The sequence below is a fragment of the Pantherophis guttatus genome, chromosome 4 (genome assembly GCF_059756535.1).
Source record: "Pantherophis guttatus breed Tessera chromosome 4, ASM5975653v1, whole genome shotgun sequence".
Taxonomy (NCBI): Eukaryota; Metazoa; Chordata; class Lepidosauria; order Squamata; family Colubridae; genus Pantherophis; species Pantherophis guttatus.
Genome location: NC_142066.1, coordinates 77,422,083 through 77,443,963, shown reverse-complemented (window position 1 = coordinate 77,443,963; position 21,881 = coordinate 77,422,083). Strand labels below are relative to the sequence as shown.

General features: G+C 38.0%; 1 protein-coding gene and 1 long non-coding RNA gene across 3 annotated transcripts in view; one reads left to right on the top strand and one right to left on the bottom strand.

Annotated features, from left to right (window-relative positions):
• The window catches only part of POU6F2 (POU class 6 homeobox 2), a 658,684-nt gene that overhangs the window by 605,761 nt on the left and 31,042 nt on the right, over positions 1-21,881 (top strand). The window lies entirely within an intron of this gene.
• Positions 3,499-21,881, bottom strand: part of LOC117663744 (uncharacterized) — a 40,521-nt gene continuing 22,138 nt past the window's right edge. For both annotated transcript variants that reach the window (XR_004590804.2, XR_015733907.1), the window contains 2 exons: positions 5,090-5,156; positions 3,499-3,859 (listed from right to left, as the gene is read on the bottom strand). This is a non-coding gene — a long non-coding RNA (uncharacterized LOC117663744). The remainder of the gene's footprint in view (positions 3,860-5,089; positions 5,157-21,881) is intronic.

Sequence of the window (21,881 nt, the reverse complement as noted above, 5' to 3'; positions counted from 1 at the left end):
ATCATTTTCATTGTAACTGAAAAAGGACTTTTCTGAAAAAGGACAAGTTGCACAGTGATGTTCAAAAGAAGAAACTCATATAATCAATGGAAAGTATGCCAGGGGAAGTTATTTGCTGAATCCACCAGTCAAATAAATTAATTGACTTTACATATAATGTTAAATTATAATATGGTTTCTGGTTTTGGCTTAGCATAATTTGATGACAGGATCATCAGTTTTGAAATGCTAAATTGCTGTTTGAAATCATGATTTCGCATTGATTACAACCAGAGCTTAGCATAATTGATATAACAGAGATTCATAATTTGTGAGAAGTGGCAATAAGGTAGAGAAATCATAGAAGAAAATATTTTTCTCACACTGATACATATAATGAGAAAAAGCAATTAAAGCTCAGAACTTTGTCATTGTGATGATTATCACCAAAGGATAAAGAAAATTTATTGACAGCTTCTTCATAGATAGAGTTGGCCTGGCATTTTGTGAAGGTAAGGTTTCCTGTTTAAAAAACTGTTAATAATTTTAATCACAACTTTTAAATTTTGGTGTTTGAAATTATTTCCTAATGGAAATTATATTATCGTAAATTACAATTTACTAAGTCAAAATATCCCATTCCTTCAATACCCCATTCATTTTGTCCCATTAATAAACAAAATAACAATGAATTCCTCTTCAGGTCACAGAAACTGCTGCTGAATAAATAGGTAGTAATTGTTTGAAATTTTTAAATTAGCCAACATCACAGAAAACAAGCACAGGATTCAAAAAAAAATAATAATAAATCTTGAGAGACTTGAACAATGGGTCCTATCATGGGTCCAACAACATGAAATTTAATGTGGAGAAAAGCAAGGTTTTACACCTAAGCAGAAAAAACCAAAGGTACAAGTACAGATTAGGTGAAACCTGGCTCAAAAACAGTAACTGTGAGATTGACCTTTGAATCCCAATAGACGATCACTTAAACATGAGTCAGCAGTGTGCGGCAGCAGCCAAAAAAGCTAATACAATTCTTAGTTGTATAAATAGAGGCATAGAATCAAAATCACATGAAGTATTAGTACCACTTTATAAATCCTTAGTAGGACAACACCAGGATACTGCATCCAGTTTTGCTCACCACATTACAAAAAAGATGTTGAGACTTGGGAAAAAGTGCATAGAAGAACAACTAAGATAATCTGGAGGGCCTGGAGACAAATACATAAGAACAGTTGCAGGAATTGGGCGTGGCCAGTCTAGAGAAAAAGAAGAATTAGGGGTGAATGACAGCAGTGTTCCAAAGCTGCCACAAAGAGGGGGGTCAATTTATTTTCCAAAGCACCAGAAGGCAAAACAAGAAACAATAGATGGAAACAATAGATGGGAATCTAAAGAGAGAAGCAACATGGAATTAAGGAGAAACTTCCTAACAGTGATGACAATTAATCAGTGGAACAGCTTGCCTTCAGAAGTTGTAGGTGGTTCATCACTGGAGTTTTTAAGAAAAGATTGAAGAGCCACCTGCCTGGAATGGTATAGTGTCTCCTGCTTGAGCAGGGGGTTGGCCTAGAAGACCTCCAAGGTTCCTTCCAGTTATTATTATTTATTTTTATTATTATTTATTTGATTTGTATGCTGCCCTATCTCCATAGGACTCAGGGCGGCTCACAACAATTAAAATCAAACCAGATAAAACATGTTAAAATACATATTAAACATATTAAAATAATCCAAATTATATTAAAATAAAACATATTAAAATAATCCAAACATACTAAAATTAAAACATATTAAAATAATCCAAAATAATCCAAGTTCTATTCTGATTGATTGATTGATTGATTTGTAGTGAAAAATCAGAGCAATTAAAGCATTTTATTGGTCTGACTTCCTTTCTACCTCCCAATTGTTTATCCGCTTATTTCCAAACTACCAGTATATGTAAACTAAGACTTTTCTATTTAAACCCTTGCAAAGCTTGGGTACATTGTATCCTGCTTCCCCCATATAAACTTTTCCAAGCACAGTGTCCATTTCTGAAATCCTTCTCCTCTGGGATCTGATGGTTACAACATATCCTTTTTTGGTGGCACTCAGAATTTGGAATATCTTCCTGAGAAATTTGCATGACTCTATTGCTGTTTATTTTTAGTCAGACAGCAAACAATGCTTTACTTATTCCAGCTTTTTCCTGAATAACAATGAAAAAGGCAGTGGTTAAAAATCGGCTTTATACTTATATACCATCCAACTATTCCCTGTCATTGTGAGCAACATTATGGAAATCATAAAAAAAAAGAGAGAGAGTAAGCAATAGTTGACTACTACCTATCATAGCTTTGGTTAAATGAAGCTTTCACATCATGCTTTTAATCTTATTCATTATTATCTTTATCATAGCCATGCAGCATTGCCTGTTAATGGTAAGGACACAGTACCCAACCATTTTGACATATTTTACGCCATAAGCAAATTTTACCTCAGGCATGCTCATGATGTCTATGAAGTTAGGCTCTTTAATTTAGAGATTACCTTGCAAGTCAATGCACTATTAGCCACAGGCAAGCATGAGGTGGAAAAAAAGAGGGAAATTATGGAACTTACATACATAATTATGTAATGCTAATACCTAAAATTAGCAACTTACCACATGCACAAAATGACATCATCACACAGATTATTTTTGGCATCAATATAGTTACAGCAGCCAACCCAAAGTCACTGACAGATTAATAGATTGTATTTATTTGTATTTTTGTAGTGCTGTTTAACAGGCATATTTATTATGTGGTTCTTTCACTCACTATAGGAATGAACAAAAGCACAAATGTAGTGAATTTTGAAACTATAGCATACTTGTTGTCATGTAAGTAGGAAAAAAGTAGTTTATTGAGGCGTCCTTGGTGCTCTTGGAACTTGGTTGTTTTCTTGCAGAGTTGCAATACCCAAACTAGGCAGCAGCAGCTGTGCTTTATTTTCCTACTTTATTTTCCTAAACCTACTTTACTTTCTACTATCTTCCGGATCACATATTGTGACTATGAAAAGTGTGCTATGTAAATCTGAGGAGTTTAAATATGTCCAAATTCTTGTGCCCCTCAGAGAATCTTACAGTCAGTATATTTACCTGAGGCTAAATTGCCTCACAGAGAAGCCTTTGAGGAAGCCTAGTTCCACTTCATCCTACTGCCTTAGGCTCTCTGTGTTCAGCCCTTTATTTCACTTCATGCTTTCACCATGGCTACCATCATTTTGTGGTATTCTAGCAGGTGTGAACAATGATAGGATTATATTTCCTGTGGGTAAGTTACAGACTTTGGGGTTTTTAAATATCAATTGATCAAAAGTATACTGGTTGAAAAATAAATTCTAAGATAGTCCTAGGACTCTTCAAATGTATGAGTTTCAATTTCCATTCATAGGTGGTTGGTACTGAAAGTGCTGAAAGATGCATTGTGTCAGGATTCCAAGTAATGCAGCCTTAGCAAACATAACTCTGAGGCAAGTAGATTTCTCAAAGAATAATTTTATTTCGATATATCATTTTGGTATGGCTGGTGAAAACCAACTCTGAATGTTCCCGTGGCTTTCACATAATTAAAAGTAAAAGTTTCCTCCCTTCCCCAAACAATCAGTCACATGGTTCAATCAAGGTATCATCCGGTTGCCTGGTAACATCACTCCTCTTTCTCCAACCACCTGTGGGAATGTTCCCAGAAGAAAATATTTTGTTTTGGTTACAACCACCAACTATTTCTGTTCCTCCTCCCTATCTCCAAGCTCCAGTGTGGCAACACTGAAACCCCAAAATGGCCTCAGTCAGATCAGCTTCAAGGTTGACAGGTGATCCTCCTTAACTGAAAATGACTTCCTGCAAAGAAAAGAAAATGCAAGAGGTTACTTACTTATGCAAGAGGTAACTTCCCCTTCCTCCCCCTGGGGCCCCCTTAGGTTTCTGGGGGTATTCCTCATGAAACTGTTTGACCAACCTATCTGCCTTCACATCTCAGCTCTTGACCCAAATAGCTTCAGAGAGTGGGTACCCCTTCCATTGCACTAGGTACTGCAACCGCCCCCTGTGCAATTTGGAATCTAGGATTTTATTTACCTTGTAATGTATCTCCCCTTGCACCACTATTGGTTTTGAGGCTGCCTGATCTACCAGCCTGATCTGGGAGCCTACCAACAGCTTTAACAAGTTGTTGTGAAAGACCGGATGCAGTTTCCCTAACAGGCAGGGAAGTTTAAGTTGTACTGTAACAGGGTTGATTACTTTCATTGTAGGACCATTATGATCCTACTTTCTTGCAAGGGAGTTTTAACTTTAGGTACTTTGTTGAGCAGTAAACTTTGCTCCCCACTTGGAATGGCACTTGGGAGCTGAGGCATATACTGGCTTGTGTTTTATGGGTTTTTGCTGCTTTGTGTAAAGTCAGTTTGGAATTTTCCCACATGTCTTTCAGTGACTCCATCCATTCATTTAGTGACATGGATGAGGGGGGCTCCCTGAGGAACTCAGGCATCAGGATGAATTCCATGCCATGGTGACTTGAAAAGGGCTCATGCCAGTGCCTGAGCACCGTATTATTGTATGCCACCTCAGCTAATGGCAGCAACTCCACCCAGTTAGACTGCTGATAGTTGACATAGCATCTAAAATACTGCTCCACCATGGTGTTCATGTGTTCCACAGCCCTATTAGTACTTGGATGAAACACTGAGCTAAGCCTCCAGAATTTAGCAGTGAATTGGACCACTCTATCAGAGATAATCCTGCTGGGATAGCCATGCATCCTATAAATCTGTCTTACAAATAACTTGGCCAGCTTTTTTGCTGACAGGAGCCCTGGGCAAGCTATGAAATGGTCTTGCTTTGAGAACAAATCTATCACAGTCCAAATGACCATATTCTCCCCACTCTCAGGGAGCTCGATAATAAAGTCCATGGCAATTTCTTCCCAGGTTGCTGAAGCAATCCTGGTGGTTTTCCTTGCCTCTTCTGTCACGTAAAATGTCTAACTTACATGTGCTCCTATTTCTCTATGGTCTAGTAAGGGTTAACACAACTACACAACCCATCACTCCCACAATCCCACCTTACCTTTAACTCCTCCCCCTGGGTACAAAAGACCGGCCACATGGGGACCAAGCCAGTTCCAACTACATACCTGTGAAGAGAAGACAAAGGTCAGTTACAAATGTATATTTAGGCCTATGCCATATTTTTGCTCACAAATAAATAAGCTGCAACAACCATTACTTTGTATTGAGAGTTATTGGGCTAGATCCCTCAATTTAACATCTTCTTCATGGCTGCACAAGTGGCATAGCTTTTAACATCATCCTCAATGTCTTTTTTCATCTTCAGCCATCAAAATTGCCTTCTGGCCAGATGCAGGGTTTTCAAATAGCCAAAGTGCCCTGCTTGCTTGGAATTGTGACTTCTCTGGAGTACTTGGAGTTGCAGGCTATTGGGCACATACAATTTGTCAGTGCTTATTTGTTGTCTCTGTACCATGGGTCAGCTGGCAGTTGGTCCCTTAGTTTTTGGGCCATTCCCCCCGCCCCCATCTGGGGTTTTTCTTCATTTAACCTGTCACCTAGTTGTGGCCTGCGAGGCAGGTTGGGAGGGGGATCATAGCATGGATCACCTCTTCACATTTACTATTGTATTGTGGCTTGCATGATAGAGCATCTACCAGAAGGTCCCCCCCCCAAGATGTATTTTAGCTCAAAATTGAACCATTTGAAATATTGCCCCCAATGAACTTGCTTTGGGGAGAGTTTTCATGAGCATTTGAGTGCCTCTGGGTTCTTGGGTTCAGTCCACACTTCGAACAGCACAAGGCTGCCCTCAAGAAAGTGTCTCCAGGTCAGTAAGGTCCATCAGACCACATAGGCTTTCTTCTCCCACACCACCCATCTCCTCTCAGTCTTTTTCAATTTTTTGGAGGTGTATGCACATGTTTGCAAGTCACTGTAGCAGAACTGCTGTGATGGCCACAACAGCAATATCCTTAACACTTTATATTGAGTTATGAAAAATTACTCAATTTAAAGCTTAAATAAAACACATCATGAGAAAGGCGGGGCTAGATGAATCACAATTTGGAATTAAGATTGCTGGGAGAAATATCAACAACCTCAGATATGCAGATGATATCACTCTAATGGCAGAAAGTGAAGAGAAACTAAAGAGCCTTTTGATGCGGGTAAAGAAGGAGAATGCAAAAGTTGGCTTGAAACTCAACATTAAGGAAACTAAGATCATGGCATCCGCCCCCCTCAATTCCTGGCAAATAGATGGGGAAGAAATGGAGGTGGTGACAGGTTTTATTTTCCTGGGCTCCAAGATCACCAGAGATGGGGACTGCAGCCAAGAAATTAAAAGATGCTTGATCTTGGGGAGGAAAGGTGGTGAAGAAAACTCCTGCAAGTCCCTTGGACTGCAAGGCAATCAAACTGGTCAGTCCTAGAGGAGATCAACCCTGACTATTCTTTAGAAGGCCAGATCCTGAAGATGAAACTTAAATACTTTGGCCACCTAATGAGAAGCAAGGACTCACTGGAGAAGTGCCTAATGCTAGGAAAGATTGAGGGCAAAAGAAGAACGGGATGACAGAGAATGCGGTGGCTGGATGGAGTCATTGAAGCAGTCGGTGTGAGCTTGGGAAGGCCTGGAGGAAGGCCTGGAGGAAGGTTATCCATGGGGGCCGCGATGGGTCAGACATGATTTCGCATCTAACAACAACAACAACATATATAAATGATATTTGTTCCTGGCATCTAGTGCCAATAATGTAAGGACTAATCTCAGATAAGCAAGCTTAAATTTATGTAGATATAATTGTTATTTTTTATGTACTGGGTAATACAAAAATAAATGTTATTTGTTTTATGTATTGGATGATTACTTTATTATTTTATTGCACCTAAAAGAATGTTATGCTGCATTTCCTTTCAGCAGAGTAAACGTTGCTGAGAGCAATGAATAAGAGATATGCAAACTGGTTTATCAAAAGCTTACTTTATAGTAGAAAAACAGTCTCATAGTCTAAACAAATTCCAAGTCTTTGCCAGTAAATCAGTCCAGTAGTTACAGATATCTTCTTATCAAACAAACAGTAGTTGATTAGAATAACAAACTCACTCTGGTTCACAAACCACGATGGTAGCAGATCCATCAAACGATGATTACAGATAGCAACTCCTCTCACTGGTAGCATATCATATCAGCTTGGACTATGAGGGGATTGCCAATCTAAGACCACTTTAACTTTAGCTGCATCCATTTCTGTACCCTCGCTTGACACTCCGTAGCTCATATAGTCTAAGCTAGTCTTGTGGAATTTGCATTTTGACAGCTTCGGGTATAGTTTGGCCATGAGGAGGTTTTTCAACACCTGGAGCACCAATTTAAAATGCTCCTCTAGAGTTTCTGTGAAAATAAGAATGTCATTCAGATACATGAGGACTCCTTTATGCAGGAGTCCTCATGTAGCACTTCATTTATCCGTTGCATGAAGACTGCAGGGGCTCCCTGCAACCCAAAGGGTATTACTTTGAATTGGAAGCTCCCTAAGGGACAGTTGAAAGCAGTTTTCCACTCATCTCCTTCCTTGATTCACACCCAGTAGTATGTCTTTCGTAGGTATAGCTTGATGAACACCTTCCCCTTGGCTAGATGTGCTGGCATGTCTTTCATGAGGGGGAGTGAGTACATGTTCTCCAACATACAGTGCTAATTCCCCTAAAATCATCAAAGACCCTAATCGACTTGCCCTTTTTCTCTTTAAAGAGGACTGGAGTGGCCACTCTAGACTTGGTCAGCTAAATCCCCAGGCTAGATTGGTGTTGATGTACTCTCTCCGTTCTCTCATCTCATTGGGGGTCATGGAGTACATCTTGGGCTTTGGTAGTTTTGCTCCTGGTACAATTTCTATGACGCATTCTGTAGGGCAATGGGGGGGGTAGCATGTTGCAATCCTCCTCGCTGAACATCCTGGCTAATTCAAGAGATTCCTGATTTAAGTTAATTTAGAAGAGCTTGTACAAAAGAAAATATATGCATGATGCAGCTTGCATTGCTTTTGTACTTCTTTAAAATTAATTTCACACAAATACTATTTATGTCGTACATTTTTCAGCAGTGTTTCCAATTGCCATTCAAGTGGTTACTCAGAAGTATAAAATCTAGATTGTATCTCTGTTTTCTAACTGTACTAATGTAAATTTATGCCACTATCTGATTTTAAAAGCAAAATCTTTTGGTCTTGGTAGAAGTAATTGCTCAATTAAGGCTCCCCTAAATGCCTTTTTATTAACTGTTGATACATTATTAAATTACTAAGAACTAGTTTTTCATTTAACTGAAATTCTGATAAAATGTAACTATTGGAGGAAGGTTATCCATGGGGCCATGATGGGTCAGACACGATTTCGCATCTAACAACAACAACATATATAAATGATATTTGTTCCTGGCATCTAGTGCCAATAATGTAAGGACTAATCTCAAGAGTGGATGCAGATAAGCAAGTTTAAATTTATGTAGATATAATTGTTATTTTTTATGTACTGGGTAATACAAAAATAAATGTTATTTGTTTTATGTATTGGATGATTACTTTATTATTTTATTGCTCCTAAAAGAATGTTATGCTGCATTTTCTTTCATTGATTACATGATTTTTATTGTTAGGATTACACAGTAATCTGCCCAAAATAGTTAGAGCAGAAGAGTAGATAATGATGATGACTGATTTGGCTTTCTTATATTAAATGTTTACCTTTGGCATAAGTGAAGATTTATAGAGAACATATTTTTACCAAATGATTTGCAACAATATGTGTACAATATTAATAAGTAGGTATTGTGCCATTGGAAAACTGAAAACATGCTATGGAACAGATACAGCATATATCCTACATGAGGTGATGCATCTTTAAAGAAGCTTCTTTTTTTTCTGAGCAACCTCAGATTAATATATGTGAGTTTAGAAGCACTGGTGGTACATAACAAAATACTTTGGAGTAGCCACTAGTATAGTGTTGGTTCCTCCCTAACTCAAACATGATTTTTTCTGAGACCACTTTGCTGCCAGATAAGCCCAGGAAAAAATGCAGCTTCTTAAAGAGATGCCATTGAATTCAGAGCCCACATTCCCATGCCCACTCAGAAGATGTCAGGATCTTCAGGTTTTTTTAGTGTTGTCTTTTCAGATGTCCAAGAATAGTTTGTATTGTCACTCTAATTAGCTTTAATTTTTCCTCTTTCCTTCATAAAAAATCTGGTGTGCGTGTGTGAGACGGGGACAGAACAAAATCCAATGTACTTAAAGCTCAGGGATCTGCCTATATTATCTGTACAGAACTACCAAGACAAGTACAAAAGATTATTCAGTTCCTCTGCAATCTTCACATTCTCCTTTAACAGAAGTTCAGATATGAATAAAGTGAATCAAAATTAAATTTGACAATAGTGGCAGAGTCTAGCAAAGCCCAGAAATCTCCAATTCCAAACAATGAGGAGCATGATATCACAAAGGATCGCAACATTATAAAAAACTCCAATAAACATCTCCCCTGATGACATCATCAAAATTTCAAGAGATGGCCCTGAGTTCAAATACCGATGACTCGGTAGCTCCATGATTTTGCAGAGTTATTTGCAAAAATGAGTCCATCGAATGCATATTCATACATAACGATAAATTCAATCACCAAAATCAACAAGCCATAACAAACTTCGCTCACATCCTGACTTATCCATATTGCAAAGAAACCGCTCCCATTAACTCCGATCAGAAATTAAAAGACGTCAAGACCAAGGACATACTGACTTATACATTGACTACCGTGCTGACTGTATCAAAAGAAAGTCCCACAACCCACATCCTAACACCCAATCCTCCCCCATTCAACCCCCCATCATCCAAAACTAGGCATGCATGCCCCAAACTTCCTCTACAACAACTACTACCAACCTTAAATGCAAGCTACTTAATGCAAGAAGCTTTGTAAATAAAATACCTGAATTCCTCCTCTTACTAAATATGGCTATATTCAACATTATATTTGTCTGTGAAACTTGACTGAATACATGCCTCCCTGACTCTATTACTACAGTAAGAGACTATCATGTTTATCAGTTAAATCGTGAAATCTGTAGAGAAGGTGGTGTTGCTATCTTCTACAAAAAGTCCCTACATCTAAAAAATATTCAAGTTACTGATCTGTCCCCGTCCACACACACACACAAACACAGCCAGCCGAGGATTAAGGAAACACTTTGGAACACACCCAGTTTCTTTATCTCCAACGTGGCAGCAATAGACACACCGTCTGCCAAGTGCCTTTATTTTCACAGAAAAACAGAAAGATAAATACTCAGCTTCCAAATGTCCAACAACAACAAATATTTCTCTCAGCAGTTCCGAACGAGGCTTTAGTGACTATCCAAGGTTAGTTTTGTTCGTCACAAGGATCACTGACCACCACCCTCTATTATATAGTCTCTGGGGTGTGGTCCAGTGACTCAGTTCTAATCCATAGCACGCCTCCTGAGCTGCTGCAATCGTTTATCACGCCTTCGGAGGTGTGCGTCCAGGAATGATGTTTCTCCGTCACTCTGATCCAAGCCACCTGTCTCCCTGCTAATCTCCTCTCCCTCGGCCGGCACCTGAGACAATGCCAGAGGGGAGGGGCCTGGAGAGGGAGGCCTGGCTGACTCCTCTTCCTCATGCTCGGAGCTTTCTTCCTCCGATGGGACAGGCTCAGAGGGCGGGGCCACAACAATTACATGCGAACTTGCTTTTCCTGAGACCATCGTCTGCGACCTGTCCTTAAATACCACATTTCGATTCTTATTTTGTTACAGAGATTATGACATCGAACATGCAAACAAGTTAACTTCACTACTAACCTGGGCAGCCTCCTGCCCACACCAAATAATCTTTCTTGATGATCTTAACTTACCACTTATTAATTGGACCCTAAATGAATGTACAACTGAACCTATATATGCAACCCTGTACAATACTGTAACTAATCTGGGACTTGATCAACTAGTATCTAATAACACTAGACTCAACAACTGCCTTGATCTCATCTTCTGCAATAGTTTAAATTCAATTTATGGACTACAAATAAAAGAACCATTCTCCAACAGTGACCACAGCATGATTGACTTTTGTCTCAACTTACGCCCTCTCAAAAATCATCATAATGATGGGATTTCCAGTTATTCCCTGCAACTGCGGTGCCCACTCTAACACAGCCCATACTTTCTCTAGATCCATTTCAATTCCCTCATGGGAGATTTGGTAGCCCCAAAAGTCCATTTTGTCCTGATGAAATTCACATTTGGACAGTTTAGCATAAAATTAGCTGCACAGAGCTTCTGTAGGACCACTCTAACAAGTTTTACATTTTCAGTTTTTGTTTCTGAGTAGATTAAAATGTCATCCAAATACACCAGAACTCCTTTGTATAGGTGCTTATGTAAGACCTCATTGATCAGTTGCATGAATATTGTGGGCACCCCTTGCTCATCTCCTTTTCGGATCCTATAACATGATAGTAAGACTCCCAAAGTCCAACTTAGTGAAAATCCTCCCCCTCACCAGATGGGCTAGCATATCTTTCATGAGGGGAATGGAATACATGTTTTTCATGCAAATAGTATTAAGAGACCTGTAATTTATGCAGAGATGTAAAGACCCATCTTTCTTTTATCTAAATAGAACTGGGTGGCCACTCAAGATCTAGCTGGTTGGATAAAACCCTGAGCCAGGTACTTGTCGATGGACATGCGGAGTTCATCTTGCTCTCTAGGAGTCATTGAGTAGAGTTTTGGTTTTGGTAGTTTAGCCCCTGGGATAATTTCAATGGCACAGTCTGTGGTTTGGTGGGAGGAAAGCTCATCCAACTTCTTTTCACTGAAAACTTCCCTCAGGTCCCAATACTCCTCTGGAATGGCCAGTAGGGGTCTCCCTTGCATTGTGGCTCCCATCTCATGATGCAAAAGTCCCTTAATTAGGTGTTTTCAGCTGCGTTGGGATTTTTCGCCTGGTGGGAATTTTAACAGTCCTTTCTTCAATCCACTTGGGGTTTCCATCATTTCAACCAGGCCAGTCTCACAACCATCCCTGGGGTGACTATAAAGCTTAGAGTCTTTCAGTGGGCCCCCATCTGCAACTCCAAAGGTTTAGTAGCAAATGTGGCAGGAATTCCCCACACAACTGAGCCATCCAGCTGGCAAAATGCAATTGGAGTTTTAAGCATCCTCAGGCGAATCCCCAGTTTCTCTACCAGAGCCAGACTTACAAGACATCTAGTGAACCCAGAGTCTAGAAGGGAGGCTTTCTGTCCAGTTCCAGAAAGCCTTTTAGAGAGGCTTTCTGTCCAGTTCCAGAAAGCCTTTTAGAGAGGCTTTCTGTCCAGTTCCAGAGAGTTTTAATTCAATGTGCATGGTTACAGGGGCAATGGGACCACTTACCAAGGAGTCATCATCTGAGTCACTGTCAGTCAGCCACTGGTGGTGTCAGAGTTTTCTCCTCTCAGTTGGGGGAGCCAATGAACTCCATGTCCTCTGAACCTTTCAGAGTCTTCTCCTTTGCCCGGGATTGTGTCCTTGCTGCTTTTCCTCTCTGAATTGCTTTCCCTTTCTTGATGGCACAGTTTGCTTGGCACTCTGCTGCCCAATGGCCTTCTTTTCCACACTTGAAGTAAACTGAAGAATGTTGTGGCTGGGCTTGGTTCCTAGCAATCTCTTTCTTTCTCTCAAGCAGGGTGGATGTTTTCCATGCCTTGACACCATGATACTTGTTTCGGTTTTAATCAATCTCCACCTCCTCAGCCAGCACACACCAGTCATAGAGACAAATGGGGGTGGGGGGGCTGGCAATGCATGCATTGTACAAGTCATCATTTGGACCTTAGCCCACACAGTAGGGATTTTATTTCCTTATTCCTGCATATAGATTAGAACTTGGGCTAGGAAAAATCCCAGCTGCTGGGAATCTCTGTTGAATTTCATGCCAAGGGCAGGGGACTTCTCTCCATGAGGAGCTATGGCATCTCCCAGCTTCAAGGCATTTTCTGCCCTTGCGGTGTCTATCTGTGGGATCTCTGCTGTTGTTGCTCTCCCCGCCAGGGTGTCTGCCACCAGGGTATCCAGGGATGAGGGCTCTCTATCTGTTCCTCCAGCTGGTTCCAACATATGAAGCTCTCTCACATGTGAGCCTGGGCCTCTCTTGCTTTCAGATTTTGAAAAGCATCCATCATGAATTGCATGGCTTGCCTCCTGAAGAGATCAGCACAGTTGGGTTCATCCTCTTCATTCTCCTTGTCCTCCAGCATTGCCAGCTCCTCTCTCCATCCTTTCCAATGACTGCCTCTGGTGAGGGTGACTCCTTTTGTATTCCCTTCCCAGTCCTTCTTCCCAACGCCTATGGACCATCTAGGCTGAGTCTCCCAGGCTAACAGCTTCCTCCCTCCATCGAAGCTTATGGCCAGCTGAAGTTTGACCAAAGCCTCACCCCAGCATTTGGTTTCTTCTTGATCGCTGTCTTGAGTTGACATCATTTGCACGGTCCCCACAGTAGGGTGGGTGCCACTCTGGGTGAACCAATTTGCAGGCTCCATCTAATGTAAGGACTTACCTCAACTACCTTCCCAAAAAAGTAAAACTCTTGAAACAGTTTACATTTCAAAACTTTTACTGAGAGATAGTGATTGCAGAAAAGTCAGGCAGAGTCTGAAATTTAGGCACAAAGCATTAGGCTAACTTTTCCCCTTCAACCCCCAATCTGATACCCCATCAGTAGCCAATAATATGTTGCAAAGGTGTTTTGGAAATCACCGAGGCTGGATGAATCACCCATTTTGGCCAGCAGAGTGTGTCCAGGCCAAAAATGGGATGTGGCAGGCCCACATGAGCCCCCATCCCCCATGGCCCATTTTGGCTGGGAGAGTGCTGCAGGAGGCAGCATCTTCTTCACCTTCTCTTTAGCAGCATCTGCCAACTAAAACTAGGTACCCTCCAAGATCTGTTGTTCAGAAGAGCCAAAAACATCTGGCTCTTCAGTCAGGTCTTTGATGAGAGAGTGAGCCCCCTCATATCACTGAGTTTGTCATCTTTTATCTTAATCTTTTACCTGTGATTGATTTAATTGTAAATTTTTTTATTGTTGTGAGCCACCCAGGGTCATTGGGAATTGGGTAGTATATCAATTTTGTAAATTATTACTAATATTAAGTCCTCCTGTAGGGCTGTGTCAGAGTAACAAAGATTGATAGACAGTTGGACACAGTTTTTAAAGACATCTGGAGAAATTGTCAGTTCATTTATGCTCTGCTCCTATACAAAAGGGTCAAGCTCCATAGCAGATGGGGACACTACATGTCTTTAATCTCTACATTATAGAATTGAGACTATTTGTGCCAGAAAGTAAATCTCCTTTTGTCTGGAATAGCTGTTTTGAATGTAAAGGGGGAAAATGCACCTTGAGTCATTTTGTGTGAAACGCCCATCATGGCCATGCCCACTATGGCCATCCCCACCCCCATCTACACCCCAGCCCATCCCAGCCCCAAGGTCAAACACAACCCTGATGTGGCCCTCAATGAAATCGAGTTTGACATCCCTGGACTAGAAGACCTCTAAGATCCCTTTTTGGCTCAACGCTAGTGGGGATGAGGGACTATAAATTTTATAATTTCCTGGATGCAGGTACAAATGGCAGCTATAGTTAGAAATGCTTTTGCACAGATCTGTTTTGCACACCAATTGCACCCAATTCTCAAAGGGATATCTATTCACTTTTTTTATCATTTCCTAACTGTTATGGGAATGTCTTAGTATTAAAGTTCTTCATGGCACAGGGCTTGATTTTCTGTGGGACCATATTCTACGAATCATTTCTGTTTGTCCTAAAAGTTCTGACATGTTCAATGAAACAATGGCAACTAAAGAGATGTAGGGGTGTGCCCTTTTTGTTACAGTGCCTTCCCTATGAAACAACATATGACAATCTGATATTTTGGATAGCCCTAACCCTTCTGCTTTTTGAAACACCAAAACTGCTTTTTTTCCTGGGCATTGAGTAAGGATTTTGGGTTTGCCCATCATAGTATTCCTGGTTATATCTCACTGAATTACTTTAAATTGTTTCTCTTTATTCTTGATTTTAAAGTGATTTTTAAAGCGATTATCACCTGCCTAGAATTTTTTGAATTGATTTTTCTTTTTCTCTCTCTATTCTATTATAAGTTTTTAAAGAATTATCTCATTGATTCCTACTTATTAATCCTTTCTCTTTATTATCTTTATCTTCTTGCATATCATTTTGATTTTTCCCTTCCACTTCTTCTAATTTCTCATCTCTTTCCTGAGTATCATGTTCGTCTTCCCCCCCAAATTGTTGAGTAGCTTCTACACTCATTTCTTTATCTTTAGACAATCCCCTTGTCCGCTTATTGTTCTTTATAGTTTCATGGATGTTTTGAGCATTAAAATTATTTCTTCATTTGCCTCTATTTTTCCCTGTAAATCCATTTTGTAACAATTTAATAGAAATTACTCAGTATTCCTCTTTAGTTCCAACATCTCAATATTTAAAAACTCCCACTTAATAAAATTCAATCAATCCTGTAGTTATGTCTCCAAATCCCATGTTTATAATCTTAACTTTTTTAGTAATTTACAGCCTTGTGATTTTCCAATTACATATCTTCCCAATTGTCCAAATTTTAAAGTTTTATTTAATTTTTCTTCTTTCCCCTTTTCTTCTATCACCTTTCTTTTGCCTCGTAAAATGCTCTGTCAAATAGCCTTAATAATCCAAATCCAAATTAATCCATTAGGTTCCTCCAATCTTTCAAATCCATAATCCAATAGCCAGATTCAATAAAGTTTAGTTATTTGCAATTTAATTCATCTTAGAAATCTTCAAGAGGAAAAAGAAACTCATTAGGAATTTTCAAAATATCCAAAATATTCAACTCATTGTATATTTCAAAATATCCAAATCAAAATATCCAAATCAAGGTCAGGCCGCCTTCCAGATGTTATTTACTTTCTTCTATTTTGTGTATTAGACTTTATGTGTATTGGACCTTACTTTCACTAAGAATACTGATGTTATAGTGCTGTAGTGCTCCTCTTCTTCCAGTAGATGGCTCTCCTGCTCCCAAATTCAACATTAAACAGTATGTCAAAAACAGCTGATTATCCAATAAGTCCAGGGGATTTAAAAATACAAATAAGCAAGACAGTTTCTCCCAAAAATCACCTTTCAAATTGTTTAAGCTTTTTTCCAGGCTTTCTGTATTTTAAAGCTTCCCTTGGGCATTTCTTTCGCTTCTTAATTTTTAGTTTTTAATCTTCTCTGTGTGTCTGATTGCCGCTTCCTTAAACTTGGAGATTATCTTTTAAAATTCTTGTACTTAAATTAAATCTTTAGAGTAAGAGTTGGAAGATATCTCATCCAGCTTCAATGTTCTGTGCACGGACCACTCCAGCATAAACCTTATGGTCCTGGTTGTCCCAGCTTGTGACTGCCGAAATGGCCGTCATCCCTGCTGCCATTCGGGAGAGCTTGCTTCGGACCTAATGAGGAAATTGCAAATTCCATAAAGTGCTCCATAAAGTGCCTCCTTTATGGAGAGGTCCATAAAGTGCCTCTCTTTTCTTTGCCACCCCTACAAGGTGGCTTTAACCCTGTAGGGCCTCCCAACAGCAGTTACTGGCTGGATTTTGCAAGGCTCAGTGGAGCCCACTAATTTCCAAACTGTTCTCGCCACGACATCAACTAGAAGTTCTCCTGCCTAGAATTGTTGGTTGAATAACAATAGCCCTTAGACTTACATACCACATTACAGTGCTTTACAGCACTCTCTAAGCAGTTTATAGTATATTAAATATTGCCCCCAACAATATGGGTCCTCATTTTACCAACCTTGGAAGGATGGAAAGCTGAGTCAGCCTTGATCTGGTAAGAATCGAAGTGCTGGAAGCTGACAGAATTCCACTGCATTCCAACCACTGTGCTACCACAGCTTTTAGGCATCTTATAAATTGAAATAAATAACTAAACAAACAAACAAACAAATAAAATTCTTATTTTCTGGGTAGACAATTCTGGGAGTTGAAGCCCACGCATCTTAAAGTTTGAAGAAACACTGTTCTACATAGAAGTAGAGATCGTGATAAAGTCAGAGTGAATAGATAGATAGCCCAAAAATTATAAGAAAACAATGGAAATGGATTCACATAATCTAACTCTGGAATCTGAAACATGTGAGGACAACTTCTTGTCAATGCTCATTTATTCTTTTCTGTTACACTACCAACACTGATCATTCTGTTTTCTGTCTGAGGTCATTTCCCAGTTATTTTCTGGGAATCTTCATTCACATTAGTCCATTCCATATTCTCTATTGCATTACTTTTGATTACCAGGAAAATGTGATATTTGGCACCAGATCCCCTCATTTCTTTTCTCTTCAATATAAAGATTCAGTATAGATATTATTTCTTCATTTCGTACATTCTGTGTTCCAGTAACCAAGAAGACATTTGAAAAAAATAACACTCTTCAGATGTTATTTTCTATATATTGTTATCAGGATCAAATAACCCTCTTCAGATGTTATTTTCTATATACTGTTATCAGGATCATGGCACCCCAAATATCAACCAATTAAAAATTGATCAACTAAAAGGAAAGCAAACTTTGTCAAGCCCTTTGAAATTAATAGAGTAGGTCTTATTAAACACCTAAACAAAATGTTATCCCTAAGGCTATTTCATCTTTATTTTATGATGTTAAGTGTCAGTTTAACACATTACAATGTTAGAAGTCTGGGAAAATAGCTGCCCTTTTACTGAAATTGTACTCAAGTTAAGAGCCAATATAAGAGGCTTATATAGATTATCAGGAAGCCCTAATTATTAGTTTTTCATAGTCAGCAAAAAAAAAATAATCTGCATCAATCTTCTTTATTCTTTTAAGGAGTAAAAATCTCTTAAATTAAAAAAAAATCTCTTTCATCTTGGTCATGTTTAAATCTATTTTGTTCAAATTAAGTACATGATTGGCTTTAATTCTCACTGAAATTAATAAACACCGTGATTAGGTGGAGCAAGATTTTGCATATGTATGCAAAATCTAGTTGTTTTCAGTTTTTAATTTGATAAAGATTAGAATAAGAAACCAACATCAAAAGGAAGCAGGAGATTACCACTTTCAATAGATTTGCTGTTTTCTTATCTTTGCAGCTGCGAAAAGTAAGAATCAAAACATAAATTATTTTGCTATTGCTATTACTTTGCAACTGCTTTTTTTTGTGTTTCATTATCCACTGAAGAACTAGCAGAAAAAGAACAGAAGAGCATGAATGATTGAAAAGGATGTGTTAAATTTCAGTTTTCTCCCATCATTTTATATAACACACACACACACAGACACATCCACTGGGATGGGGAGCAAGAGCGATGGTCACTGATTAATTATTGTTCATCTGTGAAAAGGTGATAATTTTTATGGGTTAAGGTCATTAGCATAATTATAATGAGTTAAGAGCTTGTGAGCAAGGAGATATACTGTAGTCTCAGCCTAAAAAAATATTTAAAAAGTATTACAGACAGGAAATTGAAAAAGTAATATATGTTAGATGGAATATGACACGGTTTTTCTAATAGAGCAGGCAGATAAATATCACCTGCAAGACTCAAAATACATTTAATTTTGTCACTACAATGGATAGTCTCTTGATAAAATACAAAATAATTAGCTTTGAATCATAAGAGTTGAATACAGTAAACAAATGTTATCACAACTCCTTTTAAACTATCCATCTCAACCATCCAAGCTGTTTAATACTTTTAGTTCTTTAAATTTTGATTGGTGATTTGAAAACAGTCTTGTTTTAAGTACTGTCAAACTGCAGTGTTTTAATTAGAATGCAAACACCAATTTTGGTCTCTTATCTTGGTAGTCCCTTGATAGGATCTTTAAAACTTTTTAGCAAATATTGATGCATAAATGTCTATATTTTTTATTTCCATCTATTAATATCTTTAACCAACATATGGTAGTATATAGAAATAAGAAAACCAAGCAAAGACAGTATCAATAGTAATAGGTATCTTCGGTACAATCCCAATCCAGCCACTTGACCTTTACAATATTACCTTCAGTTTTTATATTGTTAATATTATTAAACAGTATCAATCTGATCTTGGATACGACTCCATAGATGGACAAAAATGCCAAACCCAGTCTAAACACTTGGATGACAGTGCGGCCAATTATCATAATAATGTCAGTCAAAGAGGATCAGTCCAAATTCAAATTAAGTAGGAAAATTTCATAACTAAAGATACTAACTATTGCCAAGACTTCTATCAGAATCAAGAGAAACATAGTCATCTTGTCCAACGTAGTGACCTTGTCCTCCCATTTACCATGAGTACCAAGAGTCAAAGTAAAAATTATATTAGATAATACTTATTTAGTCAACTATCAGTTTATGTGTGTTTTTGTTTGTTTGTTTTACATTGTCAAATACATTGCATGGTCTTTCCCCAAACCATTTTGGAACCATCATATGTGATTCAAGACAGTGTATATTTCATTCCTACGAAGTCCTTCTTTTTTAAATTTCTCAATTCCTGCAACTATGAATTGAAGAACAAAAAAATCAATCATCAGTGATATCATATTTGTAATTGGCTAGGTGAAATGTGTTGACAAAACATATTGTATTAAAAGAATGACTTATTGTTATAAACATAACAGTTTGGATTTATGAATGTCTAGAATGCAAATAATCATTTCATAGGCCATGGGACAGAATCATTCAAGTTATATTCAAATGTTATAAATATAAGAACCTCAGTTGAAAAATATTTTGAAATGTAGTTGTTAATACCTCTTAGTGTAAACTATTAATTATTTTGCTTTATAATGTTGCTGTAAATCTATATATAGTGTTAACTGTGTAACAATATTCTACTCAGATCTGTTCCCATTTCCATGTTATCCTTACTTTTCACGCACTATCAAGGGAATTTTTAAGGAGATAAATATAAAGATAAGAATCTCGGCTCAAAGTTTCATTGAGAAACAGTTTAGGGAATAACAAGGTACAAACGGTATTTCCTTTGAGATATGCTTAAATAATTGAAATAACAAATAGGAGCCCAAAAGCAACTTTACTAATAATAAAATATATCCTTCCTTTGTGCATTCAGAAATTTCAAGTAAAGCAAATTTCAATTATTGTGCTTTAAATAAACACTGAATTAAATTAAGAAAACTGTGTCTTCTAGTTATGAGAATGCTTCTTTTTCATGTTGCTTCCATACAAACAAAAAAATAAATGTGCATTACAAATGCTTCCACTGTTGAAAAACACATGGTGATAGTTTCACACCTGCATTGTCAATTAGAAATTTATCATTGTACCAATATTATGATTCAGTGCTGAGATTTGAATGTTTAGTAGAGTATGATACAAATGTATCAAATGTATATGTTAGGATTATAATAACTATATTATGACTTCTTTCTTCTACCCATAAAAACTAGCACATCAGGAGGTAGTTTCTTGGAGTCTTTATGTGCCTGATGGGCATCTGTGTGTGTATGTGTAAATACAAGTACAGACCTATTTGTACATTTCATTTTCAACTATCCTTGAATTAGTAATTAGTTATTGGATTTTCATATGGACAAAAAGATGGATTAATATTTATGCCAGTCTTCCTAAACTGATGTCCTCTTCTATTATGGGAACTGACATCCAAAGCATCTAATGGGCACCAAGTTGGGATAGACTGTTCACTGCTTTCAATCAAACAGGAAGGAGAGAGAAGTGGTATTTGGTTAAAAATACATCATGGTACTTTTAAGCTGTCATCTTATGGTCCCTCTGAATTGCTTTGTTGAACATGTATATTATGTACAGAATAATTCATTCACGGAAAAATGCAACACACTTGGAAAGAAGAAGCCACCTGCTTCTTCCGACCTTGCAAATTGTTCACTTCAGCAGCATCATTCTCCAAGAGTTCTCCAAGAAAAGTATTTTAAATCCAAATAAATATTTGTATTACACGATAAAACTATCCCAGCAAATTTTGCCTTATGGGCAATGGAGGCTCTCTGAGTAGGGTTGCCAGGTGTCCACTATTTGAGCGGACAGTCCACTTTTTTCACATTATGTTCACTATTTTTTTTCACAAAATAGTGGACATTTTTTTTATTCAAAAGCTTTACTCAGCAGATAATGCATCGGTCAATTATGGAGTGAACAAATCTGTTTACCAAAAATTATTGCTGGAAAATGACAATATTGTAGCTGCTCATTGCAATAATCACATTTTACACAACAGTGCAAAAAATGCATTAAAGCAGTTATCTTTTGATATCGAAAATGTAGTGCTGAAGGTTTTTGCCAAATTTTCGAATTCTGCGAAGAAACGAGAAGAGTTGAAATCATTTTTTGAGTTTTGCGAGTCAGAATTCCATGAAGTTTTGCGCCATGTTCCAACATGTTGGTTAAGTTTGTTTAAAGAGGTCGAAAGACTTCTTTTAAACTGGATATCTCTAAAATCATATTTTATTTCTCTTGGATCTGATGAGTGCCATAAGGTTATCTGGAACCTTATTTCGGATCAAGAAAATGAACTCGCAAAGGATGATGAAGCAACAATTTCAGAATTGTATTTATATTTCATGCACTTCTTCATGTCAATAATGCAAGACACCCTACTGAATCTGGAAAGCAAGAAAATTCTTGCATGTGATCTTCACATTATCATGTGTAAGCTGTGTGATTCTCTGCAAAAAAAATACGATGAACAGTTTTTTGGAATGAAAGTT